This window comes from Arachis stenosperma, chromosome 1, assembly GCF_014773155.1.
Source record: "Arachis stenosperma cultivar V10309 chromosome 1, arast.V10309.gnm1.PFL2, whole genome shotgun sequence".
Lineage (NCBI taxonomy): Eukaryota > Viridiplantae > Streptophyta > Magnoliopsida > Fabales > Fabaceae > Arachis > Arachis stenosperma.
Genome location: NC_080377.1, coordinates 41,719,523 through 41,731,812, shown reverse-complemented (window position 1 = coordinate 41,731,812; position 12,290 = coordinate 41,719,523). Strand labels below are relative to the sequence as shown.

The 12,290-nt window shown below is 38.5% G+C and overlaps 1 non-coding gene across 1 annotated transcript; it reads left to right on the top strand.

Moving 5' to 3' along the window:
* Positions 1 to 4,587: 4,587 nt before the first annotated feature.
* On the top strand, positions 4,588 to 4,695 carry LOC130953175 (small nucleolar RNA R71). The gene has a single exon (XR_009075352.1). It is a non-coding gene; the product is annotated as a small nucleolar RNA R71 (small nucleolar RNA).
* The last annotated feature ends 7,595 nt before the right edge of the window (positions 4,696 to 12,290 follow it).

Here is a 12,290-nt window from a genome sequence, read left to right as displayed (position 1 = left end):
CAACTAGATAAACACCTTAGCAAGACATACAATGGCTTCCAGATTCAAAACATTTCACAGCAGCAAGGATTAAGTTTAGATACAACCTTTGAAGTTGCAGCCCTTTGATTTTTCCTTCTGTTGTGTTCTCTTTGAGTTAAGATGCATAATGTCTTCAATTGTTGACTCATGTTCTGCATAATCCTCAAAGTTGCTTGCTTCTCAAGCCTTTAATTATATGGTTAGTGTGCATAAACTGAGTGTGGTTTCAGGATTTGTTTTGGTGTGTGAACACCAAACTTAATTGTTTTGCCACTGTCTCAGATGCAACAAGTCAACCATAATTGAAACCATGTGTACTTGCTAAAGGTTAATGAAATTAAAGCTAGGAAACAATTCAACAGTTGAATAATGTGTTTGATTGCTTGGAGCTAGAATCATGCAAGAGGTGAGAATGTGTTTTTAAATGATATTTTTGGTGGAACACCAAACTTAGAAGTTTTCATTCTCCCTCAAATTGTTTTGGTGTGCAACACCAAACTTAGCTCCTTGCAATACATACCACTTGTTCAACATTTTTATTGAAAAGCTATGAAAAAGACAACTACCTTAGGTTGGGTTGCCTCCCAACAAGCGCTCTTTTATTGTCACTAGCTTGACATCTTCTGTTCTACTGATCATGGAGGTTGAAAATCACAGTGTCTTAGCTTGTCTTTCTTTACTGTGAACTTCCTTCCGGTTTCCTCTTTGATGACCTCTATAGATTCTTGTGGAAGGATCTTAGTCACAATGTAGTGCTCAAGTAACTGTGGGGACACCTTCAAGGGTTGAATATTGATCATCACTCGATCCCCTAGTGAAAACTTTCCAGTGAGGATTTTTTGCTTTTCTTTAGTTCTATCCTCTGCTTCTTCTTGAAAGAATTTCTTGTTGTGTTTTTCTTGGCTGGTGCTTCCTTTGTCCAGTATTTTCTCATTGTCCTCTCTGATCCCTTTCCATCCTTCCTTCTTTGTAGCATCTTTGTTGTTGGTTGGTTTGTCTTCAATGGTTTTGAAGAAAGTATCTGGTTTCTTCTCACCCATTTCTGCAAAGTACTTCGCCAGTTGAGCTATCTGCTCCTCAATTCCTCTCATTAACATCTCTTGGTTCCTTGTTGTCTCCTCTTGATGTTTCATTATTCTCTCCATTAGGATCTCCAAGTTTGTGATTCTCTGAGAGTCTTGTGAGGTTGGTTGATTATGACATGTTAAAGGTAGGAAGGGTGGTTGTGGTGGTGGCATGTAGTAGTTGTTATTGCTGTAATGATGTCTTTGTTGATTTGTGAAATTATGGTTGTTATAATTGAAATCCCTTGGTTTGTGATTTTGGTACTCGTTCCTTCTCCAGTTGAAATGAGTCTGGGAGTGTCTGTGTTGTGAGTATTGGCTTTGGGGGGTATTAGTGGGTGGGGGATGTTGATTGGTTGTGGTCATGGGATTGCCCTGGTGGAAACTTCCTTGTTCTTGATGTTGAGGCTCCCTTATTCTCAGGTAAGAATGAGGTCTCCATGGTGGAAATTTGGCATTCACTGCAGCAGACAGTTCCATATTTTGCTGTGTTTGATGGTGCATTTGTTCGTTTAGGTCCTTGAACGCATTCGCCCCTTCAATATTCGTCACTTCTTTTTCTGGGATTGCATTCTGTGATTTCTCAAATGAGTGTTGGTTGTTGACTTCTTTGTCATTGAAGTCTGAAATTCCTTGGGCAGTTGTTGTTGCTTTGAGTAGGCCATCTGAGAAGTAATCCACTGCTTTTCTTGTTTCTGGGGTCAATCCTTCATAGAAAGCTCGGAAGCCCACTTTATCAGTCGCTTTCTTGTATCTTTCCCATGCCTTGAAGAGTGGTTCTTCATCCCCTTGTGTGAATAGATGTTCCTCCTCTTTCAGCTGGATGATATGTCTAGATGGGGTGAATTCGGCCAGAAATTTGGTAACCAAATCATCCCAACTAGTGATACTTCCTCGAGGAAAAGTTTCAAACCATTGTGCAGCTTCACCCTTTAATGAGAAGGGGAATAACAGAATCTTATAAGTGTCATGATCTGAGCCATCAGTTTTGACTGCATTACAAGTCTTTAGAAAGGTGGATATGTGCTGCTGAGGATCTTCCGATGGATTTCCGTCATAAGAACAATTGTTCTTGATGAGTGTGATGAGTGGTGGCTTCATGTCATGATACCCCTTGTCTGTAGAAACTTGATTTCCTGTGATATCCAAATAATCAGGATGACCAAACAACAACACGCTTGTGAATTAAGTGCAGTTATTTGAGATAAATTGTTCATGAATTAATATAGGCAATTTCTCAAACAGTTAGTGTGTTAGTAGGAATTAGAATAACAGAAAAGAAAAAATGCTTAATCTAGACCTCCACTTCACTTAATCATTGTCAATCTATTTCAATCCCCGGCAACGGCGCCAAAAACTTGATGTGTGGAAAACGATCCAACACAAAACTCACCGGCAAGTGTACCGGGTCGCATCAAGTAATAATAACTCACATGAGTGAGGTCGATCCCACAGGGATTGAAGGATTGAGCAATTTTAGTTTAGTGGGTGGTTTAGTCAAGCGAATCAAGTGTTGGTTGAGTGATTGGTGTTTAACAGAAGATAAATTGCTTGGAATGTAAAGGGGAGAGGGAAATGTGCAGTAAATTATAAAACAGGGAAGTAAACTTGCAGAATATTAAAGAACAAGAAACTAAATGACTGAAACTTAAAGTGCAAGAAAGGTAAATTGCAGTAACTTAAATGGCAAGAAATATAAATTGCTTGAATGTAAAAGGGATTTGAGGACTGGGATTGCAGAATCTAAACAAAGAGAAAGTAAGTTGCAACAATTAATTGAGCAGGAATTGAATTATAAGCAATGCAAGCTTAAACAGAAAGTAAAGTAAAGTGCAGCAAGGTTCACAGAAGAACCAAAAGCAAAATTGGGTCTCAGGTCTCAAGAGACTAGGTAGCAGAGCCTAGATCTCTATTTGCCTTCCTAGATCCAAGTTAACAAAGCAATTGACAAGAATTAGAATAGGAAGCAGTAAAGGGAATTGAAATTGAATTGAATTATGCAGAAAAGATTTAAAGAGAGTTTGAATGGGAATTGAGACAGAATTTCCTCAATTTCTCACACCCAAAACTCAGAAACAGAAGATTAGAAGTGCTTAGGCAAGAATGAGGAAGAAGAGAGATCAATTCTCCTCCCCAATTCTCAGAAATCTCAGTAAAGTTTTCCAGAAAATATTCAAAAGCTCAAAATAAAAGTGAAAATTCAAAGCTCAAAGTAAAGGTCCTAATTACATCAAACTAGCTCCTATTTATACACTTTCTATTCTTGGATTTTTGGATTTGGATGGGCTTTTGAATTGGTGAAGAAATGAATTAAAATGGGGATTTAATTTGAATTTTCGGCCCATGAAAAGTTGCTCCCAGGAGGCTGCCCTGCCCTTGTGGAGGGCAGGGCAGGATTTGGAGTTTGGTGCGTTGTTGGTGCGGCCTTGATTGAGCTTGATGCGCAAAACGCTGCCCTGCCCGCGCCAAGGGCAGGGCAGGAAAAATTTGGTGCGCCAGAATTGCCACGGTGCGTGCTTGGTGCTGCCAGAATCAAGAATTGGTGCGCCAGAATTTTCCTTGGTGCATAGGATGCTGCCCTGCCCTCGCGGAGGGCAGCGCAAGAAATTTTGGTACTGCCAGGATTGAGTGTGGTGCGCGCTGGTGCTGCCAGGAGAGGGATTTGGTGCGCCAGAATTGTGTGTGGTGCGCCAGATTTGTGCACCAACCAAATGCTGCCCTGCCCTCGCGGAGGGCAGGGCAGTGTTTCCAAAATGAAGGCCCGTGTTCGAATCTGGGCGGAGACACACGCTTGATCATTTTTCTTGGTTTCTTGGCACGGCACTCAACCTTAGTGCCTAGCTTCCTCATGGTCCCTTGTTCGATCCTTGTGGCATGCATGGGTGATATTTTTCCTTTGAATTTCTTCCTTGGAGAGCCCGATTCTGCCCTTGTGGAGGGCAGGGCAAGGTTCTCTTCCTCTTGATCTCAAGGCACATTTTGTGCTCTGCCCTTGTAGTGGGCAGGGCAGAGTTGCCTTCCTTGCTTGGTTATCTTATGTTGCCCTCCTAGAGGGCAGTGTGCCCTTGTGGAGGGCAATGTTGCCTCCCCCTATGCATGCGGCACGCTTCTTCTCTCCTTTGCCACACTTTCCTTTCCTTGGGCTACACTTCTTAGGCCACGCTTTTCCTTTTCTTTTCTTTTCTTCACCTACAATAAACCAAAACAACCACTCCAAGTATCACTAAATTCAAGAGGCTTATAAATCAATTAAAATTCAATTAAAATTAGCTTAAACCTCATGGATTAACATTAATTTCATGGTGGTTGCTTGATTTAGAGAAGTTGTGCATTTTCACTCCAAATCACTTACTTAGGATGCAAGAAAGTGCATAAATGCTAACAAAACAAGTGAAATTAGCTTGAAAAATGGGTATATGATGACTTGTCATCAATGGTCCAATGACATCTTGGATAACTCAGACAGACCATGATAGAAAATACCTATGATGCTCCATTCTGAAAGCATGTCAACAGGACACCTTCTGATTAATTGCTTGTATCTTTTCCAAGCTTCATAGAGGGATTCACCTTCCTTCTGTTTGAAGGTTTGAACTTCCACTCTAAGCTTACTCATCTTTTGAGGTGGAAAAAATTTAGCTAAGAAGGCATTGACAAGCTTTTTCCAAGAGTTTAGGTTGTCTCTAGGTTGTGAGTTCAACCATATACTAGCTCTGTCTCTTACAGCAAAAGAGAAAAGCATAAGTCTGTAGACCTCAGGATCAACTCCATTGGTCTTAACAGTGTCACAGATTTGCAAAAATTCAGCCAAGAACTGATGAGGATCTTCCAATGAAAGTCCATGAAACTTGCAATTCTGCTGCATCAGAGAAACTAATTGAGGCTTAAACTCAAAGTTGTTTGCTCCGATGGCAGGAATAGAGATGCTTCTCCCATAGAAGTCGGGAGTTGGTGCAGTAAAGTCACCAAGAACCTTCCTTGCATCGTTGGCATTGTTGTTATTTTTGGCTGCCATGTCTTCTTCTTTTTTGAAAATTTCTGTCAGGTCCTCTCCAGAGAGTTATGCTTTAGCTTCTCTTAACTTTCTCTTTAGAGTCCTTTCAGGTTCAGGATCAGATTCAACAAGAATGTCTTTATCTTTGTTCCTACTCATATGAAAGAGAAGAAAACAAAGAAAATATGGAATCCTCTATGTCACAGTATAGAGATTCCTTGATGTGTCAGAGAAAAAGAAGAAAACAATGATGAGGTAGAGAGAAGAATTCGAACTTATAGAGAGGGAGGGGGTCCGAATTATCAAAGGAGGATAAGTGTTAGTGATTAAATAGAAAGAGATGGGAGAGAGAAGAAATTCGAATATTTTAAAATTAAAATAATTAGTTAATTAAAAAGAATTTTGAAAAAGTGGTTAGTGATTTTCGAAAATTGTAAGTGGAAAAGTGGTTAAGTGGCTTTGAAAAAGATAGGAGGTAATAAATTTTGAAAAGATAAGAAGTTAGAAAGAGATTTTGAAATTAGAATTTAAAAAGATGTGATTTGAAAAAGATATGATTTAAAAATATATGATTGAAAAACAGTTAAAAAAAAAGATTTGATTTTTAAATTTATGACTTGACTAACAAGAAATTAAAAGATATGATTCTAAAATTCAAATATTGAACCTTTCTTAACAAGAAAGTAACAAACTTGAAATTTTTGAATCACAACATTAATTGTTAGCAAGGATTTTCAAAAATATTAAAAGAAAAATGAAAAAGATTTGATTTTGAAAAAGATATGATTGATAAGAGATGATATGAAAAAGATAAGATTTTGAAAGATTAGTTTTAAAACTTGAAAAATTGAAAAAGATTTGAATTGAAAACAAAATTACCTCCTTGGTGCTATCCTGGCGTTAAACGCCCAGAATGGTATCTATTCTAGTGTTTAACGCCCACTTGGCTACCTCCTTGGGCGTTAAACGCCCAGCCAGGTACCCTCGCTGGCGTTTAAACACCAAAAGTCATTCTTTACTGGGCATTTTGAACGCCCATCTTTTTCTCTGTGATTTCTCTACTGTATGTTCTGAATCTTCAATTATCTGTATTATTGACTTGAAAAGAAATAATTTTGATTTTTTTTGAATTTTTAATGATGAGAGAGAAAAATAACAGAATGAAATTAAACATGAAAAACTAAGATCAAAACAAGGAATGCATGCAAGAACACTTTGAATGTCAAGATGAACACCATGAACACTTTGAGGATCATGATGAACATCAAGAACATATTTTTTAAAAATTTTTAAGAAAAGAAAGATATGCAAGACACCAAACTTAGAAATTTTCATACTAGAGACACTAACAATTTGAGAATGCACATGAGAAACAACAAAAGACACAAAACAAGAGAATTTAAAGATCAGACAAAGAAAATCATCAAGAACAACTTGAAGATCAATGAAGAATACAATGCAGATATTTTCGAAAAATGCAAGAAAAATAGAAACATGCAGTTGACACCAAACTTGAAATTTGACACTAGACTCAAGCAAGAAACACAAATTATTTTTGATTTTATGATTTTATAAATTTTTTTGTAAATTTTGTTTTTTTTTTCGAAAATTATTTTGAAAAAGAAAATAAGAAACTCAAAATTTTTAATAAGAATTCCAGGAATCATGCAATGTTAGTCTAAAGCTTCAGTCTAAAAGGATTAGACATGGTTAACCAAGCTTCAGCAGGACATTACATACAACAGCCAAATTGATGGGAATCAACTAGGTCCTGTGATGATAAAAGCATCATCTGAAACTCTAGAATTTATTCTTAAAAATCCTGAAGAAAAAATAAATGAAAAAAAGAAAATTATCTAATCTGAGCAACAAGATGAACCGTCAGTTGTCCAAACTCGAATAATCCCCGGCAACGGCGCCAAAAACTTGGTACACGAAATCGTGAGTTCACACTTCTCTCACAACTCCGTGCAGGTGACTAGCAAGTGCATTGGGTCATCCAAGTAATACCTGACGTGAGTAAGGGTCGATCCCACGGAGATTGTCGGCTTGAAGCAAGCTATGATCATCTTGTAAATCTCAGTCAGGCAGATTCAAATGGTTATGGGGTTTTGATAATTAAAAGATAGATAAAATGTAAAATAAGATAGAGATACTTATGTAATTCATTGGTGGGAATTTCAGATAAGCGTGTGGAGATGCTTTGTTCCGCTTGAATCTCTGCTTTCCTACTGCCTTCATCCAGTCATGCGTACTCCTTTCCATAGCAAGCTGTATGTTGGGGGATCACCGTTGTCAATGACTACCATCTGTCCTCTCAGTGAAAATGGTCCGGCTACGGGTTACGTAGGGCTAATCATCTGTCGGTTCTAGATCGTTTCGGAATAAGATCCAATGATCCTTTTGCGCACTGTCACTGCGCCCAGCACTCGTGAGTTTGAAGCTCGTCACAGTCATCCCATCCCAGATCCTACTCGGAATACCACAAACAAGGTTTAGACTTTTCGGATCTCAAGAATGCTGCCAATTGATTCTAGCTTATACCACGAAGACTCTGATCTCACGGAATGGAAGGCTCTGTTGTCAGGAGAGGCAACCATGCGTCGTGGACTAGGAGGCCAAGAGATATGTATTCAAGCTTGTTTTTAGGTAGAACATAAGTGGTTGTCAGGCACGCATTCATAAGTGAGAATGGTGATGAGTGTCATTTGATCATCACATTCATCATGTTGAAGTACGAATGGATATCTTAGAACAAGAATAAGCTTGAATTGAATAGAAAATAGTAGTAATTGCATTAATTCATGAGGAACAGCAGAGCTCCACACCTTAATCTATGAGGTGTAGAAACTCCACCATTGAAAATACATAAGTGATAATGGTGTTCATTGGTTTCGGCCCTAGAGGGGGAACCAAAATAACCAAGACGTCTAATACAATGAGAAAAAGTAATATTTATACTAAAACTAGTAGCTAGGGTTTACAGAAAATGAGTAACTAAGGTAGATAGTGCAGAAATCCACTTCCGAGGCCCACTTGGTGTGTGCTTGGGCTGAGCATTGAAGCTTTCACGTGCATAGGCTTTTCTTGGAGTTAAACGCCAGCTCTGGTGCCAGTTTGGGCGTTTAACTCCAGCTTTTATGCCAGTTCTAGCATTTAACGCCAGAAAAGGGTCTCTGACCGGCGTTTTGACGCCAATTTAGGCCATCAAATCTAGGGCAAAGTATGAACTATTATAAATTGCTGGAAAGTTGAAGATGTCTACTTTCCAACGCAATTAAGAGCGTGCCAATTAGGATTCTGTAGCTCCACAAAATCCATTTCGAGTGCAGGGAGGTCAGAATCCAACAACATTTGTGATGTGTGGAAAACGATCCAACACAAAACTCACCGGCAAGTGTACCGGGTCGCATCAAGTAATAAAACTCACGGGAGTGAGGTCGATCCCACAGGGATTGAGGGATTGACCTCACTCCCGTGAGTTTTATTACTTGATGCGACCTGGTACACTTGCCGGTGAGTTTTGTGTTGGATCGTTTTCCACACATCAAGTTTTTGGCGCCGTTGCCGGGGATTGAAATAGATTGACAATGATTAAGTGAAGTGGAGATCTAGATCAAGCACTTTTTCTTTATTTTTAACTAACACACTAACTGTTTGAAAATTTGCCTTTATCAACTCACTAACTGTTTGAGAGTTTATCTCGAGTAACTGCACTCAATTCTCAAGAGTGCTGTTGTTTGTTCCTCCTGATTGTTTGCGTACCACAGGAAAAGAAGTCTCTACAGACGAAGAGTATCATGACATGAAGCAACCACTCATTACACTAATCAAGAACAATTGTTCTTATGACGGAAATCCATTGGAAGATCCCCAACAGCACATATCCACTTTTCTGAGGACTTGTGATGCGGTCAAAACTGATGGTCTAGATCATGACACTTATAAGATCTTGTTATTCCCTTTCTCATTAAAGGGTGAAGCTGCACAATGGTTTGAAACTTTCCCCCAAGGAAGTATCACTAGTTGGGATGATTTGGTCACCAAATTTCTGGCCAAATTCTCCTCATCCAGACAGATCATCAAGCTGAAAGAGGGGGAACATCTATTCACACAAGGAGAAGAAGAACCACTCTTCAAGGCATGGGAAAGATACAAGAAAGCAACTGATAAAGTGGGTTTCCGAGCTTTCTATGAAGGACTAACCCCAGAGACAAGAAAAGCAGTGGACTACTTCTCAGATGGCCTACTCAAAGCAACAACAACTGCCCAAGGAATTGCAAATTTCAATGACAAAGGAGTCAACAACCAACACTCATTCGAGAAACCACAGAATGCAATTTCAGAAAAAGAAGTGATGAATCTTGAAGGAATAAATGCATTCATGAACCTGAACAAACAAATGCACCATCAAACACAGCAACACATGGAGCTGAGAGATAGAAAAGTTGATTGCCTGCAGTCTGCTGCAGTGAATGCCCAATTTCCACCATGGAGGCCTCATTTTTATCTAAGAATGGGGGAGTCCCGACATCAAGAACAAGGAAGTTTCAACCAGGGCAAATCCATGACCACAAACAACCAACATCACTCATCCACCAATGCCAATCAAAGCCAATACTCACAAAACATACACTTCCAGACTCATTCCAACTGGAGAAGGACCGAGTACCAAATTCACGAACCAAGGGACTTCAATTACAACAACCCCAACTTCACAAACTAGCAAAAACACCATTATGGTAACAACAACCACTACATGCCACCACAACACCCATCCTTCCAACCTTTAACATCTCACAACCGACCAATCTCACAAGACTCTCAAAGGATCACTAACTTGGAGATCTTAATAGAGAGAATGATGAAACACCAAGAGGAGATAACAAAGAACCAAGAGATGTCAATCAGAAGAATTGAGGAGCAGATAGCTCAACTGGCGAAGCACTTTGCAGAAATGGGTGAGAAGAAGGCAAATACTCTCCCCAGAGCCACTGAAGACAAACCAACTAACAACGAAGATGCTACAAAGAAGGAAGGACGGAAGAGGATCATAGAGGAAAGTAAGAAAACCTTGGACAAAGAAAGTACCATCCAAGAAAAACACAACAAGGAATTCTTACAAGGAGAGACAGAGGATAGAATTAAAGAAAAGTAGAAAATCCCCACTGGAAAATTTTCACTAGGGGATAGAGTAATGATAAACATTCAAACCATGAAGGTGTCCCCACAGTTGTCTGATCACTACATTGTGACTAAGATCCTTCCACAGGAATTCATAGAGGTCATCAAAGAGAAAACCGGAAGGAAGTTCACAGTGAAAAAAGACAAACTAAGGCACTGTGATTTTCAACTTTCATGATCAGCAGAATGGAAGATGTCAAGCTAGTGACAATAAAGAAGCGCTTGTTGGGAGGCAACCCAACCTGAGGTAGTTTTCTTTTCATAGCTTTTTCAATAAAAATGTTGAATAATTGGTATGCATTGCAAGGAGCTAAGTTTGGTGTTGCACACCAAAACAACTTAAGGGAGAATGAAAGATTCTAAGTTTGGTGTTCCACCAAAAATCTCATTTAAAAGAACATTCTCACTTCCTGCACAATGATAACTCCAAGCAATCAGACAAATTATTCAACTATTTAACTGCTTTCTAGCTTTAAACCCATAACCTTTAGCAAGAACACAAGGTTTCACATATGGCTAACTTGCTGCATCAGAGGCAGTGGCAAGCAATTAAGTTTGGTGTCTCCAACACCAAAATAAATCCAAGAGCCACACTCAATTTATGCATACTAACCATGCAATTAAGGGCTTGAGAAGCAAGCAACTTTGAGAATTATGCAGGACATGAGTCAACAATTGAAGATATTGTGCATCTTAACTCAAAGAAAACACAACAGAAGGAAGAATCAAAGGGCTGCAACTTCAAAGATTGTATCTGAACTTAATCCTTGCTGCTGTGAATTGTTTTGAACATGGGAACCATTATATGTCCTGCTAAAGTGTTTATCTAGTTACAAGTGAAGTTGTTTGATTAAGTATGCTAATATGCATAATGCTTGTCATCCAGCACCTAGTTGACTTTTGTTTTGTTTCCCATATGCTTGAATAAAAGAGAATTGTTTGAATTAGAAAGTAAATATCCAATGTTGCATAAGTTAGAATGGAAGTTAATGGTGGTATATGTGTTTGATTAAATGCATAACTCATAAAATAATTGCTGCATAATGTCATTTTCATTGAAGTGTGATCTAGCTTGCTGTTATAAAGGTTCTTATCAGTAAAGAAAAAATCCCTTGAGAACAAAATAAAATAGAAAGAAAAGGAAGAAGAAAAAGCCAATGTGGCAAGAAAAACAAAGAATAAAGGTTGGACACCAATAGCTTGGACCCTAGGACACATGCCTGTGGTGTTCTTGTACTAGGATATGCTTGGATAAGTAAATTCTGAGGGGTATTTCAAAACCCGGTCACTTAGATCAACTGATTTGGGATGGCCAATTGAAAGTCCACAATAAAGAGCAACCTAGATACAGAACATTTAGTTATCCAAAGAGATGCTGTGCATCAATGATCCTAGGAAGAAGTAGTGAGCCATGTGTCTGTGGTGGAAGATGTTGAGTAAAAATAAAGCCAAAGGCTACTACTACAACATTAGACACCAAGCCTTTAAAGAATAATAAGCTTGATAAGCAACATGAGAAAAGAAAAGTTAGCAAGGGAGCAAAGAAAGAATAAACCTTATAACAGCAAGTTTAGTAAGCCTTTGAGGAAAAATGTATGTTATGTAACAGCAACAATAATTGAGTTATCATTGTCTGCATAAAAACTCCATGAATCAAGTTCTGCTATATGCATAATAAGGATATGTTTTCTTCTCTTGTTCATTTCATTTTCTCTTAGGTTTGATGCTTGCTTGGGGACAAGCAAGAATTAAGTTTGGTGTTGTGATGACAGGTCATCATATACCTATTTTTCAAGCTAATTTCACTTGTTTTACTAGTCTTTATGCACTTTCTTGTATCCTAAGAAAGCAATTTGGAATGAAAATGCAACACTTCTTTAAGTCAAGCAACCACCATTAAATTGATGCTAAATCATGAGGTTTAAGCAAGAATTAATTGATTTTTAATGAATTATAAACCTTATGAGTTTAGAGATACTTTGAGTGGTTGTTTTGGTTTCTTGTAGGTGAAGAAAGGAAGAAAAGAA